The sequence below is a fragment of the Palaemon carinicauda genome, unplaced genomic scaffold, assembly GCF_036898095.1.
Source record: "Palaemon carinicauda isolate YSFRI2023 unplaced genomic scaffold, ASM3689809v2 scaffold63, whole genome shotgun sequence".
Taxonomy (NCBI): Eukaryota; Metazoa; Arthropoda; class Malacostraca; order Decapoda; family Palaemonidae; genus Palaemon; species Palaemon carinicauda.
In genome coordinates this window covers 283,904-308,355 of record NW_027171905.1, presented here as the reverse complement: position 1 = coordinate 308,355, position 24,452 = coordinate 283,904, and the positions used below count along the sequence as shown (strand labels likewise).

At 39.7% G+C, this 24,452-nt stretch overlaps 1 long non-coding RNA gene across 2 annotated transcripts in view; it reads right to left on the bottom strand.

Moving 5' to 3' along the window:
* The window catches only part of LOC137637280 (uncharacterized), a 70,143-nt gene that overhangs the window by 36,119 nt on the left and 9,572 nt on the right, over positions 1-24,452 (bottom strand). The window contains exon 1 of one of the 2 annotated variants that reach the window (XR_011043517.1): positions 15,935-15,991. The exons of the other annotated variant lie outside the window; for it this stretch is intronic. This is a non-coding gene — a long non-coding RNA (uncharacterized lncRNA). Of the gene's footprint in view, positions 1-15,934; positions 15,992-24,452 lie in introns of those variants that run through there. 2 annotated transcript variants of the gene reach the window in all.

Genomic DNA, 24,452 nt, shown 5'->3' with positions numbered 1-24,452 from the left:
GATAATAAGCAAATTAGGACGCTTGGCCGTAGCGCTACAAACTACCCGCTTGGTGATACACGGGTATCAGAAACTACCACATATGACCCAATAGATTCTTGTTTAAAATATCAGCAAAATCATATTATGGGATATTAGATCTTCTATTAATGAAGCACTATAGAAAACTGACATGGCTTGGTGATACACGGGCATCAGAAACTACCACATATGACCCAATAGATTCTTGTTTAAAATTTCAGCAAAATTTATAGGATATTAGATCTATTAATGACGCACTATAGAAAAATAATCCTAGACTACCCTGCTATCCTTCTTGAAGGGAAAAACAACAAGTCTATTGCAGGATATCAAGTGTAAATCATAAGAGATTCTGGTCTAGAAATGCTATAGTCTACTTTTGGCACAAAATCCTTCAGTCTCATCTTTTCAAGGAAAAGCTCTCAAACAACCGAAGGAAATCCATACAGGGCCTGAAATAAAATCAATACTACCAACATATAATAACCACGAATGGGAGACTTTCTCAATCAGAGAAAAAGAAGAACAAGGAATCTATGATTGTGAATTTGCCCATCATACATGGTTAGTGATCAGAATATTACAGAATTAATGTAGATAGCTACAAAGGCTTCCATTAAAATGAACTTCTCATTTATTTCTAAAGGGAAATGTCTTAGAACAGACTGTCAAATGAAAGATTATCTCGTTGGAAGCTTCCTAGTATAATTTTCAATGAATCTAGATCTTAATTTTCAAAATAAAAATGGTTACAAAATCATACCCTTTCCTAAACGTTGCCTTCCTGATATTTTACAATATGAAAACTCTCAAGCTAAGATCTCTTGTTTACTGAAGCTGATTTCAAATACATTTGGTCCAAGGAAAATTTTTTAAAAGGCTGTCTATGAGAGTTTACAGCATGCAAAAGACCAATATTAAATACAGACTTGAATTATTTAAGTTTGTAAAATGCCATGTCAACTAGTGTAGTCTTTGCCTTCAAAGTCTAGATACAGCACAAGAATAAAATTCCTCATAAAATATCCTACTTATCAATCATTCTAAATGGATCCTCTATCTGCAGATCTTCCCCATATATGTCTAAACATGTATTCATGAAGAATACTATGAAATAATATCTGATAAAAAAGCATTGATGGCATTTCATCAAGCCATGTTACTCTAAGGAAATCGGTTAGTTTATTAATTGCACTGTATTTCCGTAAAATCGGTGGCAAAGCATAGACGTCCAGGGCAGCCCATGGATATTAAAATGCATCCTCTAATGACACTGCCTGATCCAGAACTGGTGATCAGGAACTTTGGAGCTTCTTGTGGAGTCTCGTCACAAAGAGGCAGATCATTGGGATGCAAAAATAAGTCAATAGGCTCCTCACCCCTTGAGGATTAAAGGACTACTCCAATCTGACCACTTGTCCTTGTCGACTTAGGGTGTCGACGATAACATTACTTTTATTGGGAATGACTATTCCCGACAGTTCGACTGCTTTGTTCAGTGCCTACTCATTAGCCAGCATCGCCAACTTGATGAGGTGCTTTGAAACTTACAGTACTGTACTTCCTTTCTTTTTGACATATACTACTACAGGTGGTGTTGTTGCTCATCCAATCAACAGAGTGACCAATCAGATCTTATTAGAATGACTGCAGTGTCAAGAACGCTGCTTTCAGTTCCAGAAGGCTGATGTGCAGGCTTTTTTCTTCTTGTGACTAGCGACCTGCGATGAACTGGCTCCTTAAATGGACACCTGAACTTTCTTTTAAAACATAGAAAAAAAGAAGCAGCACTGGTGAAGGGCACTCATTCGAGAGATTCATATCCCTCAGCCATCCATCTTGATCAGACATCACTTCTTGTTTCATTGCTGGCCACTATTTCCTCAGACATCACTCAAGTGACTGCTGATGTAAACTGCAGTAAGGGATGAGTTTCTCTGATGATGGTAGATGATCCAGTAAGTACTGCTGACGTGCTGGGAAATGTTAATGGCGTAGAAAAGGGCATGCTACTCCTGCGACTCTTGAGACCCAATTATAAGATGGAAAGACTTGTCCACTAACATCTTTTGATATTCCATCCTCTGTTAGGGTATGATGCTGAATTTTTCTAGATTTACCATGATCCCTAGATCATGGCAGAAGGAGAGAAGTTTGTTCTGATGTTGAAGGAGTTGCCTCCATGAGAAATGTTATTTTTATTAATAAAATAAATTTTTGAATATACTTACCCGATAATCATGTAGCTGTCAACTCCGTTGCCCGACAGAATTCTATGGAGGGATACGCCAGCTATCTCAATACTAGAAGGGGGTGTACTTACCAGCGCCACCTGTGGCCAGGTACTCAATCATTTGTTGTTGACACCTCCTCAATTATTCCTCGGTCCACTGGTTCTCTCTGGGGAGGAAAGGGAGGGTCGATTAAATCATGATTATCGGGTAAGTATATTCAAAAATTTATTTTATTAATAAAAATAACATTTTTCAATATTAAACTTACCCGATAATCATGTAGCTGATTCACACCCAGGGAGGTGGGTGAAAACCAGTGTACATGATTAAAGGATAGCTAAGTATCCCAAATTTCATATAACAGTTATCTCAAATAACAATGAAATACAGTGATACCTCGGTAGTCGAACGACTCTATACTCGAACAATTCGGAGTTCGACCAAAATTTTCGAGAAATTTTTGCTGCGGTGCTCGACCAAAAATTCGGTACTCGACCAGCCGAACACGTGACGACCGCATGGGCTTTGTGATGATCGCGCCATCTCGGCCACTCTCGCTTGTTCGGGAAGCATCAGTTCTCTCGAGAGCGTCACTCAGACAACGCGCGATCAGCATTCGTTGTGATTTAGTGATTTTCAGTGCTTTTAATTGCTTTTTTAGCTTTCATAATGAGTCCCAAGAAAGTAATGAGTGTTAAGGGGAAGGAGAAGAGGAAAACAGTGCGAACAACGATCGAGTTGAAGAAGGAAATTATAGCGAAATATGAGAATGGTGTACGAGTGTCCGATTTAGCGGTAGAATACGGAATGGCGAAGTCGACCATTTCTACGTTTTTAAAGCATAAAGAAATGATTAAGAAGGCGAATGTTGCAACGGGAGTTACGGCGGTAACTAAGCAAAGGCCACAAGTGATTGAGGAGATGGAAAAGTTGCTTTTAATATTTATTAAAGAAAAACAGTTGGCCGGGGAAAGTGTTAGTGAAGCGTTCATTTGTGAAAAAGCGTTGCATATCTATGAAGAATTAGTGAAGAAAAGTCCGAGTACCAGTGAAAGTGATTCATTTACATTTAAAGCGAGCAGGGGTTGGTTTGAAAAGTTTCGTAATAGAACAGGTATTCATCGTGTTACTAGGCATGGGGAGGCAGCTAGTTCGGATCAAATTACAGCCGATAAATACGTGGGGGAATTCGATCGGTACATAAATGAACAAAATTTGATCGCACAACAAGTCTTTAATTGTGATGAGACTGGGTTATTTTGGAAGAAAATGCCAGCCAATACGTACATTACCAAGGACGAGACGAAGATGCCAGGTCACAAGCCAATGAAAGATAGGCTAACATTGTTGCTGTGTGCAAATGCAAGTGGCGATTGCAAGATCAAACCCTTGTTAGTGTACCACTCGGACAACCCCCGGGTGTTCAAACGAAATAATATTTGTAAAAGTGCACTACCAGTTATGTGGCGCTCGAACACTAAATCTTGGGTCACAAGACAATTCTTTACTGAGTGGATAAACGAAGTGTTTGCCCCCCAGGTTAAGGCTTACCTCATTGAAAAGAGCTTGCCAATGAAATGTCTTCTGGTTATGGACAATGCTCCTGCACATCCTCCAGGTCTCGAGGATGACTTGAAAGAAGAATACAGCTTTATCAAAATCAAATTCTTGCCCCCCAATACTACTCCCATACTCCAGCCCATGGACCAACAGGTCATTTCAAACTTCAAAAAACTCTATACCAAGGCCCTTTTCAGAAAGTGTTTTGAAGTGACCAGTGACACGAAGTTGACCCTAAAGGAATTCTGGAAGGAACACTTCAGCATCCTCAACTCTGTTAACATGATTGACCAAGCTTGGCGAGGTGTGACCTATAGGACATTGAACTCTGCCTGGCGTAAGCTGTGGCCATCATGTGTCACAGAGAGGGAGTTTGAAGGTTTCCAACCAGAGGCGGGTCCAAGCACTGCTACCCCTGTAATTTCTGATGACACTGATGTCGTTGAGGAAATTGTTGTCATGGGCAGGAGTTTGGGGCTTGAGGTCGACAAGGATGATATTGATGAGCTTGTAGAAAGCCATTCTACCGAGTTGACTGTGGAGAATTGTTGCACCTGCAACAACAACAGCAGCAGGATCTGATTGTGGAGCAGGAATCTTCAGAAGAGGATGAGGTAAGGGAGGATGTTCCAAGTTCTCTCATCAATGAAATTTGTTCCAAGTGGGCAGATGTGCAGGCTTTTGCTGAAAAATACCACCCAGAAATTGCAGTAGCAAACCGGGCAGTGCATATGTTTAATGATAGTGTCATGTATCATTTTCGAAGAATACTGCAGAGGAGGAAGAAACAATTAACAATAGACCAGTTTTTCACAAAAGAAAAGAAAGCTGCTACATCAAAGCCTGTTTCTCCTCCAAAGAAGAGACAAAGAGAAGAAACCCCTGAAATAGATCTGCCCACCCTTTCATTGGAGAGAGAAACAACTCCTGAAGGAGAACTACCCCGCCACATCATGGAAGGGGACTCTCCTTCCAAGCAGTAACCTCCCCCTTCCATCCTCTCCACATCCATCCCTGTATGCCATCGAACCGCTGCTCAAAGGTATGTTCACTACAGTACAGAAAATGGTTTAAAATTGTTTTATTTTAGTACAGTAAATGGTTTAAAATTGTTTTATAGGATTTTCTGACCAATTTCATACACATTTAGATAATTATTGTTGTTTAGGTACACGTTTTATTAATATTTTGGGCCTGTTCGAGTGCTTGGGAACGGAATAGAATATATACCATTATTTCTTATGGGGAAAAAAAATTCGGTACTCGAACAAATCGGAGGTCGAACACGGATCTCGAACGGATTATGGTCGAGTACCGAGGTATCACTGTAATAAGTACCTGGTAAGGAAGTCGAATAGAACCGTTACTCTGCCTTTTATTTAAAGTTCGTCTTCCTTACTGAGCGCAGCGTTCCTCTTGGAGGCTGAATCAACCCAAAGGTGCCAAAGTACAAGGGGTTGCAACCCTACTAAAGGACCTCTACCAAACCTTTAACCCAGGCGCTTCTCAAGAATGAATAGACCACCCGCCAAATCCAAGGATGCGGAAGGCTTCTTAGCCTACCGTAACAACCATAAAAACAACAATAAAAGTATTCAAGAGAAAGGTTAAAAAGGTTATGGGATTAAGGGAATGTAGTGGCTGAGCCCTCACCTACTACTGCACTCGCTGCTACGAATGGTCCCAGGGTGTAGCAGTTCTCGTAAAGAGACTGGACATCTTTCAGATAAAATGATGCAAACACTGACTTGCTCCTCCAATAGGTTGCATCCATAATGCTCTGCAGAGAACGGTTTTTATTAAAGGCCAACGAAGTAGCTACAGCTCTTACTTCGTGGGTCCTTACCTTCAGCAATGCAAGGTCTTCCTCCTTTAAGTGAGAATGTGCTTCTCTGATCAGAAGCCTTATATAGTACGAAAGCCCATTCTTGGACATGGGTCTCGAGGGTTTCTTGATGGCACACCATAAGGCTTCTGACTGTCCTCGAATAGGTTTAGACCTCTTCAGATAATATTTGAGAGCTCTGACAGGGCAAAGAACTCTCTCTAGTTCGTTACCTACCATGTTGGAGAGGCTAGGTATTTCGAACGATCTAGGCCAAGGACGTGAAGGAAGCTCGTTCTTTGCTAGGAATCCAAGCTGAAAAGAACATGTAGCTGATTCGGTTGTGAAACCAATGTTCTTGCTGAAGGCATGAACCTCACTGACTCTCTTAGCTGTTGCAAGGCAAACGAGAAAAGCAGTCTTGAGGGTAAGATCCTTGAAGGAAGCTGACTGGAGAGGTTCGAACCTAGATGTCATAAGGAACCTTAAGACTACGTCTAGATTCCAGCCTGGAGTGGAAAGACGAAGTTCTTTAGACGTCTCAAAAGACTTGAGAATGTCTTGAAGGTCCTTGTTGGAAGACAGGTCCAAACCCCTGTGGCGGAGGACTGAGGCCAACATGCTCCTATACCCTTTAATCGTAGGTGTTGAAAGGGATCTCTCATTCCTAAGATGAAGAAGGAAGTCAGCTATTTGGATCACAGAGGTATTGGTAGAGGATATTGAATTGGCTCTACACCAGCTTCGGAAGACCTCCCACTTAGACTGGTAGACTCTACGAGTGGAAATTCTTCTAGCTCTGGCAATCGCACTGGCTGCCTCCTTCGAAAAGCCTCTAGCTCTAGCGAATCTTTCGACAGTCTGAAGGCAGTCAGTCGAAGAGCGTGGAGGTTTGGGTGCAACCTGTCTACGTGTGGTTGACGTAGAAGGTCCACTCTTAGAGGTAGAGTCCTGGGGAAGTCGACTAGCCATTGAAGTACCTCTGTGTACCATTCTCTTGCAGGCCAAAGGGGAGCAACCAGCGTCAGCCGTGTCCCTTCGTGCGAGACGAATTTCTGCAGAACTTTGTTTATAATCTTGAACGGAGGGAATGCGTACAGGTCGAGATGGGACCAGTTCAGAAGAAAAGCATCCACATGAACCGCTGCAGGGTCTGGAACAGGGGAACAATAAAGCGGAAGTCTCTTGGTGATGGAGGTGGCAAACAGATCTATGGTAGGTTGACCCCACAAGGTCCAAAGTCTGTTGCACACACTCTTGTGGAGGGTCCATTCCGTGGGAATGACCTGATTCCTTCTGCTGAGGCGATCCGCTGAAACATTCATATCGCCCTGGATGAACCTCGTGACCAGTGTGAGGTTTAGACCTCTTGACCAAATGAGGAGGTCCCTTGCGATCTCGTAAAGGCTCCTCGAATGGGTCCCTCCTTGCTTGGAGATGTAAGCCAAGGCTGTGGTGTTGTCTGAATTCACCTCCACCACTTTGCCTAGCAGGAGGGACTTGAAGTTCAACAGGGCAAGATGAACTGCTAACAGTTCCTTGCAGTTGATGTGGAGTAATCCTTGTTCCTTGTTCCATACTCCTGAGCATTCCCGTCCGTCCAAGGTCGCACCCCAGCCCGAGTCCGATGCATCCGAGAAGAGATGAAGATGGGGGGTCTGGATGGCCAATGATAGACCCTCCTTGAGAAGGAGATTGTGCTTCCACCACCGGAGAGTGGTCTTCATCTCTTGGTTGATAGGGATAGAGACTGCTTCTAGAGTCGAGCCCTTGTCCCAATGAGCTGCAAGATGGAATTGAAGAGGGCGGAGGTGGAGTCTCCCTAGCTCGACAAACAGGGCCAGTGATGAGAGGGTCCCTGTGAGACTCATCCACTGTCTCACTGAGCAATTGCTCCTCTTCAGCATGCTCATGATGCACTCTAGGGCTTGGTTTATCCTGGGGGCCGATGGAAAAGCCCAAAATCCCGACTCTGAATCTCCATTCCCAGGTACACAATGGATTGGGAGGGAATGAGTTGAGATTTCTCTATATTGACTAATGGACCTAGGTCTCTGATTAGATCTAAAGTCCAAGAGAGGTTCTCCAGACAACGACGACTCGTGGAGGCTCTCAACAGCCAGTCGTCTAGGTAGAGGGAGGCTCTGATGTTCGATAAGTGCAGGAATTTCGCTACATTCCTCATCAGATGAGTAAAGACCATAGGAGCTGTGCTTAGGCCAAAACACAGGGCTTGGAACTGATAGACAACCTTTCCGAAAACGAATCTCAGGAAAGGTTGGGAGTCTGGATGAATGGGAACGTGAAAGTATGCATCTTTCAAGTCCAACGAGACCATCCAGTCCTCCTGTCTGACCGCTGCTAAGACCGACTTGGTCGTCTCCATTGTGAACGTCTGCTTGGTGACATACTCGTTGAGAGAGCTGACGTCCAGCACCGGTCTCCAACCTCCTGTCTTTTTGGCTACAAGAAAGAGACGGTTGTAGAAGCCCGGGGATTGATGGTCCCGGACTATAACCACTGCCTTCTTCTGCACAAGTAGCGACACCTCCTGTTGCAATGCTAGCCTCTTGTCCTCTTCTTTGTAGTTGGGAGAGAGGTTGATGGGCGATGTGGTCAGAGGCGGTTTGAGGCAGAATGGAATCCTGTAACCGTACCTCAGCCAACTGACAGACTGTGCGTCTGCACCTCTCTTCTCCCAGGCTCGCCAGAAGATCTTGAGTCTGGCTACTACTGTTGTCTGGAGAATCTGAGAGTCAGTGCTTTCCCTTAGATGTCCTGGGTCCTTTCCTAGACTTGCCCCTGTGAGAGTCTGGACGGGAGCTTCCTCGGCTGGGGGCTCTACCACGAAAGGGCGGTATGAACCTAGTGGCCGGGGTATCAGCCACTGGGGAGCGATAAGTCTTGGGGACAGAGGTGGTAACCTTAGACTTACGAGCCGATGAGGCTACAAGATCGTGCGTGTCCTTCTGTATCAGGGCAGCCGACAAGTCCTTAACTAGCTCCTCGGGAAAGAGGAACTTTGAGAGTGGAGCAAAAAGGAGTTGTGACCGTTGGCACGGTGTAATGCTGGCGGAGAGGAAGGTACATAGTTGTTCCCTTTTCTTCAACACCCCTGATACAAATAACGACGCTAGCTCACCCGATCCATCCCTGATGGCCTTATCCATGCAGGACATAATTAGCATGGCAGAGTCTTTGTCCGCAGGAGATGTTTTCTTGCTGAGGGCTCCCAGGCACCAGTCGAGAAAGTTGAACATTTCGAAAGCTCTGAACAACCCTTTCAGAAGATGATCCAGGTCTGAGAAGGTCCAACAAACCTTCGAGCGTCTCATCGCAGTCCTCCTAGGCGAGTCCACCAGACTTGAGAAGTCAGCCTGGGCAGAGGCAGGTACTCCCAAGCCTGGTGCTTCCCCTGTGGCATACCAAACGCAACCTTTCGAAGCGAGCTTCGTTGGAGGGAACATGAAGGAAGTCTTGCCCAGGTGTTGTTTAGACTGAAGCCACTCCCCTAAGATCCTTAAAGCCCTCTTGGAGGATCTAGCTAGGACAAGCTTAGTATAGTTCGACTTAGCTTGTTGTACGCCTAGCGAAAACTCAGATGGAGGAGAGCGGGGAACAGCAGAGACGAAGTGGTCAGGGTAAAGCTCCCTGAGTAGAGCCAAGACCTTTCGAAAATCAATAGACAATGGAGAAAGCTTAGACTCCTCCACGTCTGATGAGGGATCAAGGTGTGCCTCCTCATCATCCGACACTTCATCAGCAGAGGGTAGCGAAGCGATAGGACCAGTATGCTGAACCGCAGAGTCAGAACGGGTAGGAACAATAACAGAGGTTTCCTCATCTTGAGGGAAAACCTGAGGCTCAGACTGCATAGGCTGAACAACAGACGAAGCAGAAGGCAGGCGCATGGGTGAAGGAGGTTGACTCCTAGCAAGAGTTGAACCCAAGGATTGCACAAGCTGAGCGGAGGACGGAGGCGGAGTAGTCCGTTCCTGTTCCTGTGGGATGAGTGGAGCATGAAGAGGTTGAGGCTGCGCAGAACAAGGTAAAGTTCTCGCAAGCTGAGGCTCCTGAGGCGCAAGTCCATGGTGTAGAGGAGCTTGCCTAGATGAGGGTTGAGCTCGCTGCAGCGATGGTTGAGCAGACAGACTTACGGAGGGGAGAGGTTGTTGTACCCCAACCGAGAGTTGCACCACTGGTGGAGCAGCAAGGGGAGGAGGAGGAAGAGTGGAATAACTCTCCTGATCCCAAAGCAAGGGTTGCCTTAAAGAAGGCTGAGGCTGAACAACACTGGGAACAGCAAACTCCGAAAGTGGCTCAACATCGTACGCCTGGCAGATGGTGCTGCGACCAGGCGGAGCAGGTGCAGGCTGGGCGAGCACAGGCGGAGCGAGAACAGGTGGAGGGAGTGTAGGAGGAGGAGGAGGAGCAACACTCTCAGCCCGACACTCACGCATCAAGTCCGAAAGCTGAGCTTGCATGGACTGAAGCAGGGTCCACTTGGGGTCAGCAGAAACGATAACAGACTGAGGTAAAGTCACAGTCGGGGTCTGTATAGGCAGAACCTTACTCCTCTTGGGCGGAGTACAGTCGACCGATGACTGAGGCGAGTCGGAGCTGAGCCAATGACTACAACCTGGCTGAGCACTCGCTGACTGAACTCTACGTTTAAGCGGTCTCGAGACCTGAGACCAACGTTTCTTCCCTGCATGAAGATCAGCGGACGAGAAGACGGGCTCAATCGTCTGCAGGTGGGAGTGACGGTCTAAGGAAGACACGCCCGCAACCACCGAGGATAATTCTGTGCGCCTAACAAGGCCTGTCGAACCCTTAAGCCCTTCGACATTGCTTCTCCCCTGGGCATGGGAGCTTGCAAGAGGTCCCGGACTGGGAGGACGACTGGCTCGCACAGAAAAATCCTCACGCACCACACTGGCACCACTAGCACTTGGCACTGCACAGACACTAGCACTCGTCACAGCACTGGCACTATTTCCACCCACTGCACTCTTGACCTTCAGTTCTTTAACCTCGGCCATCAGAGACTTATGGTCACTTACCACTGATTCTACTTTATCTCCTAAAGCCTGAATAGCACGCAAAACAGTTGACATATCAGGCGGAGGGCACACAGTAGGTTCGGGGGTAGCCACTACAGGGGTAGGAAAAGGTAGGGGATCATGAGGTGAGGAAAACATAGAAGAGTGAGAAGAACTTCTCCTAACTCTACCTCTCTCTAACTTAGATGAATATTTTAAAAGACGGACAAAATCCAATTCCGAAAGTCCGGCGCACTCCTCACACCGATTTTCTAATCGACAGGGCCTGTCCCTACAGTCAGAACAAGCGGTGTGAGGATCTACCGAGGCCTTCGGAATACGCCTATTGCAAGACCTACATCGTCTATGGGAGGGAGCTTGCGAAACGTCAGACATCTTGTTTCAAAGAGTTAGTCAAAGGGTGATCCAAAAACAAGCAAAAATTCATTAACCGTTAATCAGTATTTATATAAAAGCTATCTAGCTAATATAAAAAGGATTCCAGTATGCGACAGCCGTTAATCTAAGAGAATACTTCACCAAATATCCATGAATAAACTCGAAGACCATGAGCGTATCCCAGAACGTCTAGCCGGAAGCACGACAGAGGAATAATTGAGGAGGTGTCAACAACAAATGATTGAGTACCTGGCCACAGGTGGCGCTGGTAAGTACACCCCCTTCTAGTATTGTGATAGCTGGCGTATCCCTCCATAGAATTCTGTCGGGCAACGGAGTTGACAGCTACATGATTATCGGGTAAGTTTAATATTGAAAATGTAAGGATTAGCCAATCGTCCAGGTATCTCAGTGGCCGAATCCCATTGGCATGCTCCAAAGCAGATATGCTTGTGAAAACTAGAATGAATACTTAGGAGGCAGTCAACTCTCCACAGCACAGAACTTTTAACCCTTTTACCCCCAGGCTCTTTGGAAATTTCCAACCCTTAACCCCCAGGGGTTATTTTTTTCCCAGCACATTTTGCAGTATAATTTTTTTAAATTGCTCTAACAGCCTTAATTTTTGTCATAGAGAGGTCATGTTGGTCTCATTCTCTTGGAAAATGCCTAAATTTTCTCAAAAAATTATCAAAATTATGAAAAAAAAAAATTTTATAGCCTTTTTTTGCAAGGACGTACCGGTACGTCCATGGGGGTAAAGGGATGGGTTTTGTGAAACGTACCAGTATGTCCTTTGGGGGTAAAAGGGTTAATTTGAAGATTGATGAACAGGGATCTGGGAACATGCATCTCTCAGGTTCAGAGAGCTTATAATCATTCTCCCCGATGGCCATTCTTACTGTGCTTGCTATATCAATCTTGAATACATTTTGTTACATAAACTTGTTCATGGTGGAAGGGTCAATTGCAGGTCTCCAGCCTCTTGTTGATTTTTCCATTAGGAATAGACAACAGTATAAGCCTGGAGACCCATCCAAGACTACTTGTAGTGCATCTTTTCCCATCATCTTTTGGGCTTTTCCTTGAAGAATCACATCTTTCTGAGAATTCTGGTGGTATGACGACAATCTTGCTGCCACAGTCTGAGTGAGAGGAGAACGAGAGTTAGAGAACGGGAAGTGGTATCAGTGTCTGAGGACCTCCACTGTCCAGTCCTCTGCCCTGTAGTAATGCCCTTTGCCTACCATAATGGGTTATAGCTCCCCTTCTACCCCTTCCCCTTATGCACTGGACAAAACAGGGATGTGAGAGTTGTAGTGAATCCATTGCTCTTTTAATAGACTGCATTGTTGATACCCTAGCTTTTTGAGCTATAGGGATCTACTTAAAGGATGGTTTTAAGACAGTCATAGCTATATTTATTGGGGTTGGTCCTGGTGTTACAGATATATAAAAAATGACAGCACAACGGAAAAGTGAGTCCTTGGTGGAGTTCCTCTACTTTTCCGCCGTTCCTTCTACTTCTTTGTGTGGAAAAAAAAAAGAACTGAGCTCTGGCTAATTAGGACGTTTCTCGAAGCCAGAGCCTCTAACCTAAGGAAGGCCATAATTTCCTTAGGACATCGCCCATGTCTGCATCGTCATTTCAAAGAACTATGTCTTAGGTTCACCTACAGGAGAATGGGTACAGTACTGTACTTGTGTCTTTATGGAAGACAGGTAAACGCAAATCGCTCTGGGCTTGCCTTAAGGTTACATAAGTATCGTCATCCTTTGTCGCCTTCCCTTTGGAGGACACCGACAGCGAAGGATCAGAAGCCAGAGTTCAACCAGGAGAATGATGGGGCCCTGCGGATTTCTTATACAACGAGGATGACTCAAAAGGAGAAGAATCTGATTTGCTTGGTTCTCTCTCTCTCTCTCTCTCTCTCTCTCTCTCTCTCTCTCTCTCTCTCTCTCTCTCGTCTTTACACCAAAATATTTATACTCCTGCCACTAGGAGGACAATGACTTACATTTCTCATATGACGGAGACTGTAAGCAGTCATGACCTCTGCATAAAGGGCACAGCAGATGGGAATCTACACGGACAACTTGCTCATGACTGTTACGCACCGCCTGACAAATATTCCTGGGCATGACTGCATGCCTAAACATGGTTTCTCCATTTAGTAGGTAGTAGGTTGGCCAGGGCACCAGCCACCCATTTTGATACTACACTAGAGAGTTATGGGGTCTTTTGACTGGCCAGATAGTACTACATTGGATCCTTCACTCTGGTTACGGTTCATTTTCCTTTTGCCTATACAGTCCCACACCGAATAATCTGGCCTATTCTTTACATATTCTCCCCTGTCCTCGTACACCTGACAACACTGAGATTACATAACAATTCTTCTTACTGTACTGTAATTGTTCAGTGGCCACTTTCCTCTTTGTAAGGGTAGAAGAGACTCTTTAGCTGTGGTAAGCAGCTTTTCTAGGAGAAGGACACTCCAAAATCAGACCATTGTTCTCTGGTCTTGGGTAGTGCCATAGCCTCTGTACCATGGTCTTCCACTGTCTTGGGTTAGAGTTCTCTTGCTTGAGGGTACACTCGGGCACACTGTTCTATTTTATATCTTATTTCTCTTCCTCTTGTTTTGTTAAAGTTTTTATAGTTTATAAAGTGATATTTATTTTAATGTTGTTGCTCTTCTTAAAATATTTCATTTCTCCTTGTTCCCTTTCCTCACTGAGCTATTTTCCTTGTTGGAGCCCCTGGGCTTATAGCATCCTGCTTTTCCAACTAGGGTTGTAGCTTAGCAAGTAATAATAATAATAATAATTACATTACTTATACAGCCTGAAAAAGAAAATGTAAAACTAAGAGCCAAATGTGGAACACTTAGCGCACATATATACGTCTTGGAGGCTAAAGTCAGTCGTTATTCGGTTAGCTGACAGGGAGGGGCGGGACTCCTCTACCCTCCAGAAACTACCGACACCTTGTTGAAAATCTTAACACCCAAGTTCCAACTTTGCTGATATCATATCCATATTAAACGACAAGCGTTTGTACTCATGTAGGAACAAAATACAGATTTGAATAAAAGTCTATATTACATAAGATTTCAGTTGACTTAAGTTTACTTCTGTGTGAGAGACAATCTTTTTCAGTACAGTACATATTGTATGAATTGATTTCAACTACAGTATGTAGGCAAATCTCAAGCTGTATCAAATTCAACCTAACCTAACCTTACCTAAGAGAGCTGGGTATTCTTACGGGGGAGAGAGAGAGAGAGAGAGAGAGAGAGAGAGAGAGAGAGAGAGAGAGAGAGAGAGAGAGCTACACCTCTCCTATAGTAACCTCTTAGGACGACACAGCTTTAGGTCGGTGGAACACAGGAATAATAAAATAAAGGAAACTTAAATAACCTGGTCACACCCACTTAATATAGATTAAAAGGGCATGGCCTCATTACTTAACACTTTTACCCCCAGGCTATTTGGAACTTTCCAACCCTTAACCCCCAGTGGTTATTTTTTTTCAAGCACATTTTGCAGTATATTTTTTTTTAAATTGCTCTAACAGCCTTAATTTTTGTCATAGAGAGGTCAGTTTAGTTTAGTCGGTGTCTATATTTTATGCTCGCTGGAGGAACTGGCCGCTGATATACAAAGGCTCCGAAACCTCCAACACACAAGACATGACCTAATGAATGAAATATACATTTCAGGGGAAGAGGATCCCCATATTTTGTGCAATTTTTCGTGGATTTATTATGCGTCCCAGAGAATAACGTATATATATAAAAAAAATTAGTTTTACCATTAATCATCTATTCGCCAGTAAGTCTCGCCTACCCTAAACCCATGGTTCCCACTGACTGGCCCCATTACTGTAGGATATATTGGGGTATATCTTATTAACTATTTATTTGCAAGGGAAATAATGGTTGGAGCCTTTGTATATCAGCAGCCAGTTCCTCATGAGTTAAGAATGGACATCAACTTACCTAAACTTTTCCCCCTAACCTAACCTACAAGCTATGTCCTTACCTACTTAGGAGCCTTCGTAGGGTGACGGCCAGATCCCGTCGAAAACGGGAATATTCTGAACTGTGGCCGTCGTTCTAAAAACGATTTCGGCGGGAGAAGCTAAATTAAAAAAACCACCTAAGCTATGCTAAAAGTTGTATCCTTACCCAGGGGGGCTTCGCCTCCCCGGACCCCCCCTTACCCAACAGTTTCCTTACCTACGAGTACGACGGGAGAAGCTAACTTAAAAAACCCACCTAACCTATGCTAAAAGCCATGTCCTTACCCAGGGGGGCTACGCCCCCTCGGACCCCCCTTACACAACCATATTTAAGATCCGTAGACCATTTCCAAACGTTTTTATTCTATACAAGATAACAGTCGGAGCGATAATAAGCAAATTAGGAAGCTTGGCCGTAGCGCTATAAACTACCCCCTACTTACCTAATGCCGTATTCTAAGTTAGCCGGAAGCGTACATGCAGGTGGCCGCTATCCTACATACACCACAGTTTGGGACAATCATTAACAGGACAGACGGAATTATAGCTCTTAAATTTCACACACAAAATCCCAAATATATGCATTTCATTTAAATTACGTTTCAAGCATGTCCCTAGGAATTACGCAGGATGCTGAAAAGGGCATAAAATACCAAAATTACCTAATGACTAGGTTGACGAATAAAGAGAATGAGTTTTGTGAGTATTGTGTTGATAAAGAAAAAAATAAATATATATATATATATATATATATATATATATATATATATATATATATATATATATATATATTTAACCATCGCATAAGTTAAGATGTTAATATTACCCTTGAAGTTGAATTAAACAGCGTGGCGACGGCCTCCTCAGTCCTCACTCACAGGGTTGCCAGATTATTCGACTGAATTATCGTACATGAGCCTTAAAATTGTCGTTTTTCAACCAAAATTATCGTACACAGTTTCAATATAATTATTAAGGAGTTTATGATTGACTTATTTCAAAATATTTGAGTTTAATTGTTTAACTAAACACACACACCACACATATGTATATACCTAAGGCATGTATCGTACATCGTACTGGACCTAAAATAATCGTACATGTACGATAATTATCGTACGTATGGCACCCCTGCTCACTCACTTTGTTTACATTTATGGGCGTCGTCTGTTGAACAACAAAGTGGTTTAGGTTGCGCTCTGTTTTATAATTAAGAAATTTTATACATATATTCATTGTTTTATTCAAACTACTATTGCATGTTATAATATTAGTAATAAATATAATAATATTAAAACATATTTATTGACATTTTCCGAAATGATATTTGTTTTATAGATTGTTTGTTATGTTTTGGTCTAATAATCTGTTCAGGTTCAGGTTCCTGGTTCCTTCCTGGTTCCTTATTACTCACTCCGCAAAATAACATTGATAGGTGAAAAGCCTCTAAGCTTATTCTTCTTATTGTCATTAAGTTTATATTACCTGTGCCTTAAATAAATTAATATCGTAAAGAGATTCTCAATCTTTACTTTTATTCCCTTCTACCTTAAAATTAGATAGGATAACACCTTGCTATCATCAGTTTTGGCAACTTATTGTGGTCAGTTTGGATTTCTTAAATTCTTCTTTTATACGCATTGCCCTACCTATAAATGCAGCCAGATCCCTGCTAGGATTTTTCAACGTACATAAGCTTATGTCTACATTCATTAGCTGTCCTAATTTTGGGCATAAAAATAAATGTTCGGTAGTATCTTCTTCATCTTTGCACAGGTCACACAAATTATCTTCATATTTTCCCCTGACATTTGCTTTTAAGTTGAGCATATATATAATCTTGTCTTCATTTCAAGGGATGCCTTACAAAATTCTTACGTCAATTTGACTAGTTTGTTAACAGCACCCCATAACTCAAAGTAACTATCGTCTTATGCATTTATACCGGGAAATATCTGCTGTCTGGTTGGCTGGTTGTAGTGTGACTTCACACACTCGTATTTATGAATGAATGTTGCGTCGAAGGCCCAGTGGCGTTATACCTATACATATTTCAAAATATTTAGCACTTAAAAATTTGTATTTAACTAAAATAATCTTTTTAAAAGTATTGATTTTTTAAAGAAATAAATAATAGATCTTAATAAAGGTCATAAGTTTAATAAATGTGTCATATTTGAAGGAATAATTGACCCTCATTCTGGCTACGATGTTATATGTAAGTGCGTTCGTGTGTGTCTGAAGTCGTAGTAAATGAAATCAGTAACCAATCAGAGCTGGGGAAGATGTAGCCAATCAGAAGGCTAGAATGCACCGCTAAGAGATTCGATGATATGAGTTGCTGTTTGAGAAAGCTGTCCAAATTTTCGTAATTACGTTGATACAGCATAGATTTATTATCATCATATCGAGTTAAATATATTGAACAGATCATTTAATCGAATCATTAATTAAGAAATACGTCATCGTAAGGGTTATTTATATATATTCTTTTAGATAAACTATTGCTTAAAGTTGCAAATTTTATTAATTAAACTCGAAAACAATCATCTCTAATAAAATTGATCTTTAAATACATACAATTGTTATTCTATGATATGTGAAAAAAAGAAAGAAAGATAGGATGAAAAAAAAACCTCATTAGCTAGAGCGTTTACCCGGAATCGTCAGTAAATCTGACTTTTTCGTCAACAGCAGCTCATAAGTCGGAGGAACCCTCTCGTCTTATGGATTTTTAGCGGGAAAATATCTGGCCTCTCATTGGCTAATTCATCCTCTGCTGTGATTGGTGGCTGTATGTGACGTCATACAATCGTAGTTTTATGAATGAACTCGACTGAGCAGTAGTAAAATATCTATACTTATTTTAAATAAGTTAATAATAAAAAATTGTAATTCTTATTTTAATGAACTTATGATAGAGTTAATTACATAATAAAATAAATATTGAATCATGTTCATAAGTATAAGCTATTAAAATAAGTTATTTTTGAAGAAATAATTAACTTAGTTCTGGCTACGATGTTAGACGCGTAGTAAAAATTTGTAAGAGAGCTCGGGACGTCTGCGTTGCTGTTTGTGAAACCTACCCGAATTTCCGCCACTATTTGAAAAGATTTTTCGTTTTTAAGGGTATTAGAGACAACTTTTCTTCAAAATATATGGAAACAATATTTTATAAGATGTTTTTATAATATATTCTAGAAAAGGAATAAATTCTTATACTAGCTCATTATTTTTATGAAGAAAATGAGTCTGAGACGTCAAGATCTGTTAGCTGGTTGAGTAGGAAGAAGGTTTGACTGAGTGACACGTAGCTAATATTCGATATTCAAACAGATGCTATTATTATATCGAGCTTAAGTAGTGTAAGAACATGACAGTAATTCGTATTTTGTTACATTCATGGTAAAAATGTAATTGAACAAATGTTTAACAAATCATACGTTTTATTAAGGAAATATGTGGTGATAAAGGGTAGGGGTAAATACTGTATCTCAGATAAATTAAGACTTAAACATTGTATATTTTATATAAACAAACTCAAAACAATATTTAGTAATAAAATGTATCTTAAATATATAATTTTTGTAGTTATTATTACAATAAATAATAAAGAAATAGGATGAAAGGGAAAAGTCTCGAGGAGTACATTATAACTTATGGATGACAAAATGACAAGCCATCCATTATAGTGGTCTCGCCCTATTTGGTAAAAATTTCGAGTGAATTTGACTAGTTCGCCAACAGCAGCTCATAAGTCAAAGGAACCCTCTCACCTTATGCATTTTGAGCGGGAAAATGTCTGGCCTCTCATTGGCTGATTCTTCCTACGCTCTGATTTGTGGATTGTATGACGTCATAAAATCCACTGGTAATAGTAAAAAATCTGTACTTATAATATATAAATTATGACTCATAAATTATATGTGTTATCAAAATTAACATAAAATAATGAATAAAATAATAATTAGTAAATAATTAATCTTTTTAAAGGACATAACTTAAATAAATAAGTCATATTCGAAGGAATACGTAACTGGGTTCTGGCTACGATCTTGAGAGTGCGTGCGTATGTCTGTGAAGCTGCAGTAAGCGATGGGTGCAGCCAATCACAGCTAAGGAAGATACAGCCAATCATAGCACTGGATTATCCCGCTAAGGTCCCCCCTGGGCTGCTGTTTGAGCAATCTGCCCGAATTTTCTTCGAGATTTTTATTCTTTTATTTAAGAAATAAATAAATTTTCTTTATTACCTGCCATTCTTTATAAATTGTTTTGATAATATATATATTAATTGAGAGTGATTACTTAATGAAAAACCTTTAATTGCTTGAATAAAGAAATAAAAAAAAAAAACATTGAATGGATCGAACGAGATTTTTGCGTGAATTTGAAAAGTTCGTCAACAGCAGCACATAAGTCGGAGGAACCCTCTCGACTTATGGATTTTTTAGCGGGAAATATCTGGCCTCTCATTGGTTGACTCGTCCTGAGCTCTGATTGGTGGTTGTATGTGACGTCATGGAAACGTATTTTTATGAATGAATCTGCTGAGTTGGTGTGAAAAACTTATACTTCTTTTGGATAAACAACGACTTATAATTTACAATTTTATATGGAAATAAACCATGAATAGTTATAAATTAATAATAAATAAATATTAGATCTTGTTAAAGGGCATAGTTAAATAAATAAGTCATATCAGAGAGAATACTTGACTGTCCTTAAGGCTACGATGTTAGATGTGCGTGTGTACGTCTGCCTAGGTGTAGTAAACGAAGGCAACAACCAATCACAACTGAGAAAATACAGCCAATCAGAACACTGGAATATCCCACCAAGGGAGAGATCCTGCGACTTATGCGTTACTGTTTGAGAAATCTGACCAATTTTTCGTCAAATTTCAACCAAACGTTCTAGCTAGAGTGGATAGGGCTGAGGAATTTTTGTCTTTAATGGAATTAATGGTATATTTTCTTCAAATTATAAAAAGACAGTCCCTTGTAAGATGTTTTTGATGAATTTTATCATGGGGAAGAATTTTAATTCCCAAATTATTATTTCTATTAAAGAATACGTCTTTGTGACGTCATAGAGAGTAGGATGAATTTTACAGCTGCCTATATGATTGATTAACTGATTTCCTGTTAAATAACACTGATATTGGACACTCAAATAGATACTATTATTACATCGAGCTTAAATATTGAAGGAACTACATAACTGTAATTAGTATTTTGTTAAATTTTATGTATAACGTCATTAAACAGATAATTAAACCTCTGGTATTTCACGAGATGATTCTTTTAATACGAAAATTAACTCTTCTAGTGAAGTGATATTCTGAGTATATTAGCATTATTTGATACTTATACATAGATAAGTTATTGTGAATTTAATAGGGTTAGTATTTTCTCATAACTACCGAGAAGTCTCTAAAATTTAGGAGTAAAAAGTATTCAATGATTTCTTTTAAAATTACGTATTTATCAAGCTTACGTATTTAAACGAGTTCTAAATTCTATTTTATTAATAAATTGATAATATTTTAACTTGTATTTTGTAATAATTATGATATATATCCAAAATATTCTGTAATAACTAAATTTTCACTCAAATCCTGGCTAGACAAGATTTGAGTGAAAAACATAGTTATTACAGAATATTTTGGATATATAATTTATAATTATTATAAAATACAACTTAAAATATCAATTTTTAATAAAATGTATAATAGAACTCATTTAAATATGTTAGCTAAATAAAAACGTTATTTTAAAAGAAATAATTAACTAGGTTCTGGCTAAGATACTAGACGCGTAGTAAGAATTTGTAAGCAAAGAGTAAGAGTTCCTGCCATAAAATACTGTACACAAAACCCTCTGAGAATTTTTCGTTTTTAAAGGATTTAAAGATATATTTTATTCAAAATGTATAGAAATAGCTCCTTGTAAGGTGTTTTGATAACTTATTTCATCGAAGATATAAATTCTGGATACCAAAATCATTAATTTCTATTAAAAAAAATACGTCTTTGTGATGTTAACTGATTAATTCTGTTTGCTGGTTTAAGTGAGGCTGATATTCGATATTCAAATGGATAACATTATATCGAACTTATATAACGAAGGTAATTCAATTATTTTAGTTCGTATTCTGTTATATTTCAAGTGTAATGTAATTTGCATTATCTTTATTAAGAAAATACGTCTCTATGACGTCGTGGATTGTATGACGTCTAAAGCTTAGCTAAAGGACTGATTAATCGCTTTGCTGGTTTGAATTAGATGTTTCATAACGCTACTAGTGGACAATAGATAGTTTTATCATATCTAGTTTAAATAGTGAAGAAACTCATCATCATCATTCATCATCATTTCAGCCTTCAATAGTCCTTTCTTGGATGTAGGCCTTCCCCAGGTTCCTCCACAGATTATTATTATTATTATTATTACTATTCAAGCTACAACCCTAGTTGGAAAAGCAAGATGCTATAAGCCCAGGGGCTCCAACAGGGAAAAATAGCCCAGTGAGGAAGGGAAATAAGGAAATAAATAAATGAAGAGAACAAATTAACAATAAATCATTCTAAAATAAGAAACAACGTCAAAACAGACATGTCATATAATAAACTATCAACAACATCAAAAACAAATATGTCATAAATAAACTATAAAAAGACTATGTCCGCCTGGTCAACAAAAAAGCATTTGCTCCAACTTTGAACTTTTGAAGTTCTACTGATTCAACCACCCGATTAGGAAGATCATTCCACAACTTCTATTGCAAGCTATTCTGTGCCATTGTTGCTCATGTTGGTCTAAGTCATCTCGCCAGCGGGTTTTTTGTCTTCCTTGGTTTCTTGTGTATCCTCGGGGTGTCCAGAAGGTTGTTCGTGATGTTCATCGGTTGTCTGTCATCCTGGCAATGTGCCCCGCCCAGTTCCATTTGAGCTTGCTAAGGGTTTCAAGGGTATCCATTACTTTAGTTTTTTGACGTATCCATTTAGCTGTGAAGAAACTAAATTACTTTAATTCATGTTTTGTTAAATTTTAGGTATAATACCATCAAACAGACGATGAAACCCGTTGCCTTTAGTACTTCACGAGAGTGTTAGATATGAATGATATCTATTTCCTAATTTCCATTCCTCAATGGGCTATTTTTTCTTTATTGGAGCTCTTGAGCTTATGGCATCTTGCTTTTCCTGATAGGGTTATAGCTTAGCTTGTAAAATTACAATAATGATTATAATTTGAAAATTACCTCTGATGGTGAAGTGTTATTTTTAGCAGAATAATATAATCTAATATTTAAATTAAAAAAAAAAACATGGTAAAATTAGTGCCTAATAACGTTAGTAGTTTCTAACAATTACCGGGAACTCTTTAAAATTTCTTTTAATTACTATATGGGCTACTTTTCTGGTACTGTAAATGTATTCTTATTTTATCATTTTAGCTATAGAATATAATGATGGATTGATTACGAAATATTGTAATATATATATATATATATATATATATATATATATATATATATATATATATATATATATATATATATATATATATATATATATATATATATGTGTGTGTGTGTGTGTGTGTGTGTGTGTGTGTGTGTGAGTATTTGTTTGTTTGTCTGTGTGTGTGTCCATGCTTGGTACTACAATAACAATATCATCACAATTCCTAAACTGGGTCCTGTACATAATTGTCTTATATACTTCAACAATATGGTCATTACGTGACACAACCCTGTGTGTATTTGTAGAGAGAGAGAGAGAGAGAGAGAGAGAGAGAGAGAGAGAGAGAGAGAGAGAGAGAGAGAGAGAGAGAGAGAGAGAGAGAGAGAGAGAGGATGCTATTTACCTTTCCACATCTCTTACCACATTCTACTTCTTGATTTTTTTTTTTTTGAAGTTTTATCAACATTTAGAGGTTTTCGTAAAATCCAAACTTTATTTCATGAAACATTTTTCATTTCTTCATTTCAGAAATTTCTTCGAAAAAAAAGTCCTGTTATTTTTTTTTCCCTTAGAGCATCCGATCTACTGTAATAGTTTGACCATATTTTAAAGTAACATAAAAAATCTAGTTGGAAAAGCAGGATGCTATAAGCTGCAACAGGGAAAATAGCCCTGTGAGGAAGGGAAACAAGGAAAAGTTAAATATCTTAAGAACAGTAATAACATTAAAAAGAATATTTACTATATAAACTATGAAAAACTTTAACAAAAAAAGAGGAAGAGAAAGAAGGTAGAATAGTGTGCCCGAGTGTACCTTCAAGCAAGAGAACTTTAACCCAAGACAGTGGAAGACCATGATACAGAGGCTATGACACTACCCAAGACCAGAGAACAATGGTTTGATTTTGGAGTGTCCTTCTCCTAGAAGAGCAGCTTACCATAGCTAAATCGTCTCTTCTACCCTTACCAAGAGGAAAGTACCCACTGAACAATTACAGTGCAGTGGTTACCCTCTTCAGTGAAAAAGAATTATTTGGTAATCTCAGTATTGTCAGGTGTATGAGGAAAGAGGAGAATATGTAAAGAATGTGCCAGACTATTCGGTGTGTGTGTGTGTGTGTGTGTGTGTGTGTGTAGGCAAAGGGATAATGAACCGTAACCAGAGAGAACGATCCACTGTAGTACTGTCTGGCCAATAAAAGGACCCCATAATTCTCTAGCAGTAGTATATCAACGGGTGGCTGGTGCATCTGTAGCTCCCTCTTTTTTTTTTTTACTACTCAAAGAAAGGGAAAGAACACCCATCTAGTAAGTATACGTAAAACTATTTCTTTCTACGAGAGGAAATAGCCAGTAAATAACATTCAATCTTTAATGTGATTTTATGTTCATGGCAAATATATTTTCTTCTTTCTTTTGTCGAAGATCGCCATTTCATGTCACCAATCGTCTGGTTTTTATTTGGTTTAGTTCGTTTATTATAGATTAATATTTTGAATAATTTAAACGATAGTTAATGCAAATAACTGTACAATAATATATGAATATAAATATATCATTAAAACTATAGATAAAATATTAGAATTAATGTATACTTAGACGAATAATAATCTCCAAATATTTGGAAAATCATAAACTATCGTAAGAAACAAACTCAAAACCACAAACAGGTTCGAGTTTAGATGTTTTACGGAGGGAGTTGCCTTTTCATTAGCTCCAGCTGATCGTCTGTTTATGGTTTCGTTTACTAACTATAGTTTGATATGTGCTATTATTTGAACGAAAGTTTATGAAAATAAAACTAAATCAATAGTTAAAAATAAATAAGATAATTATATAAATGACTAAACAATTATATTTAAATCCCAAT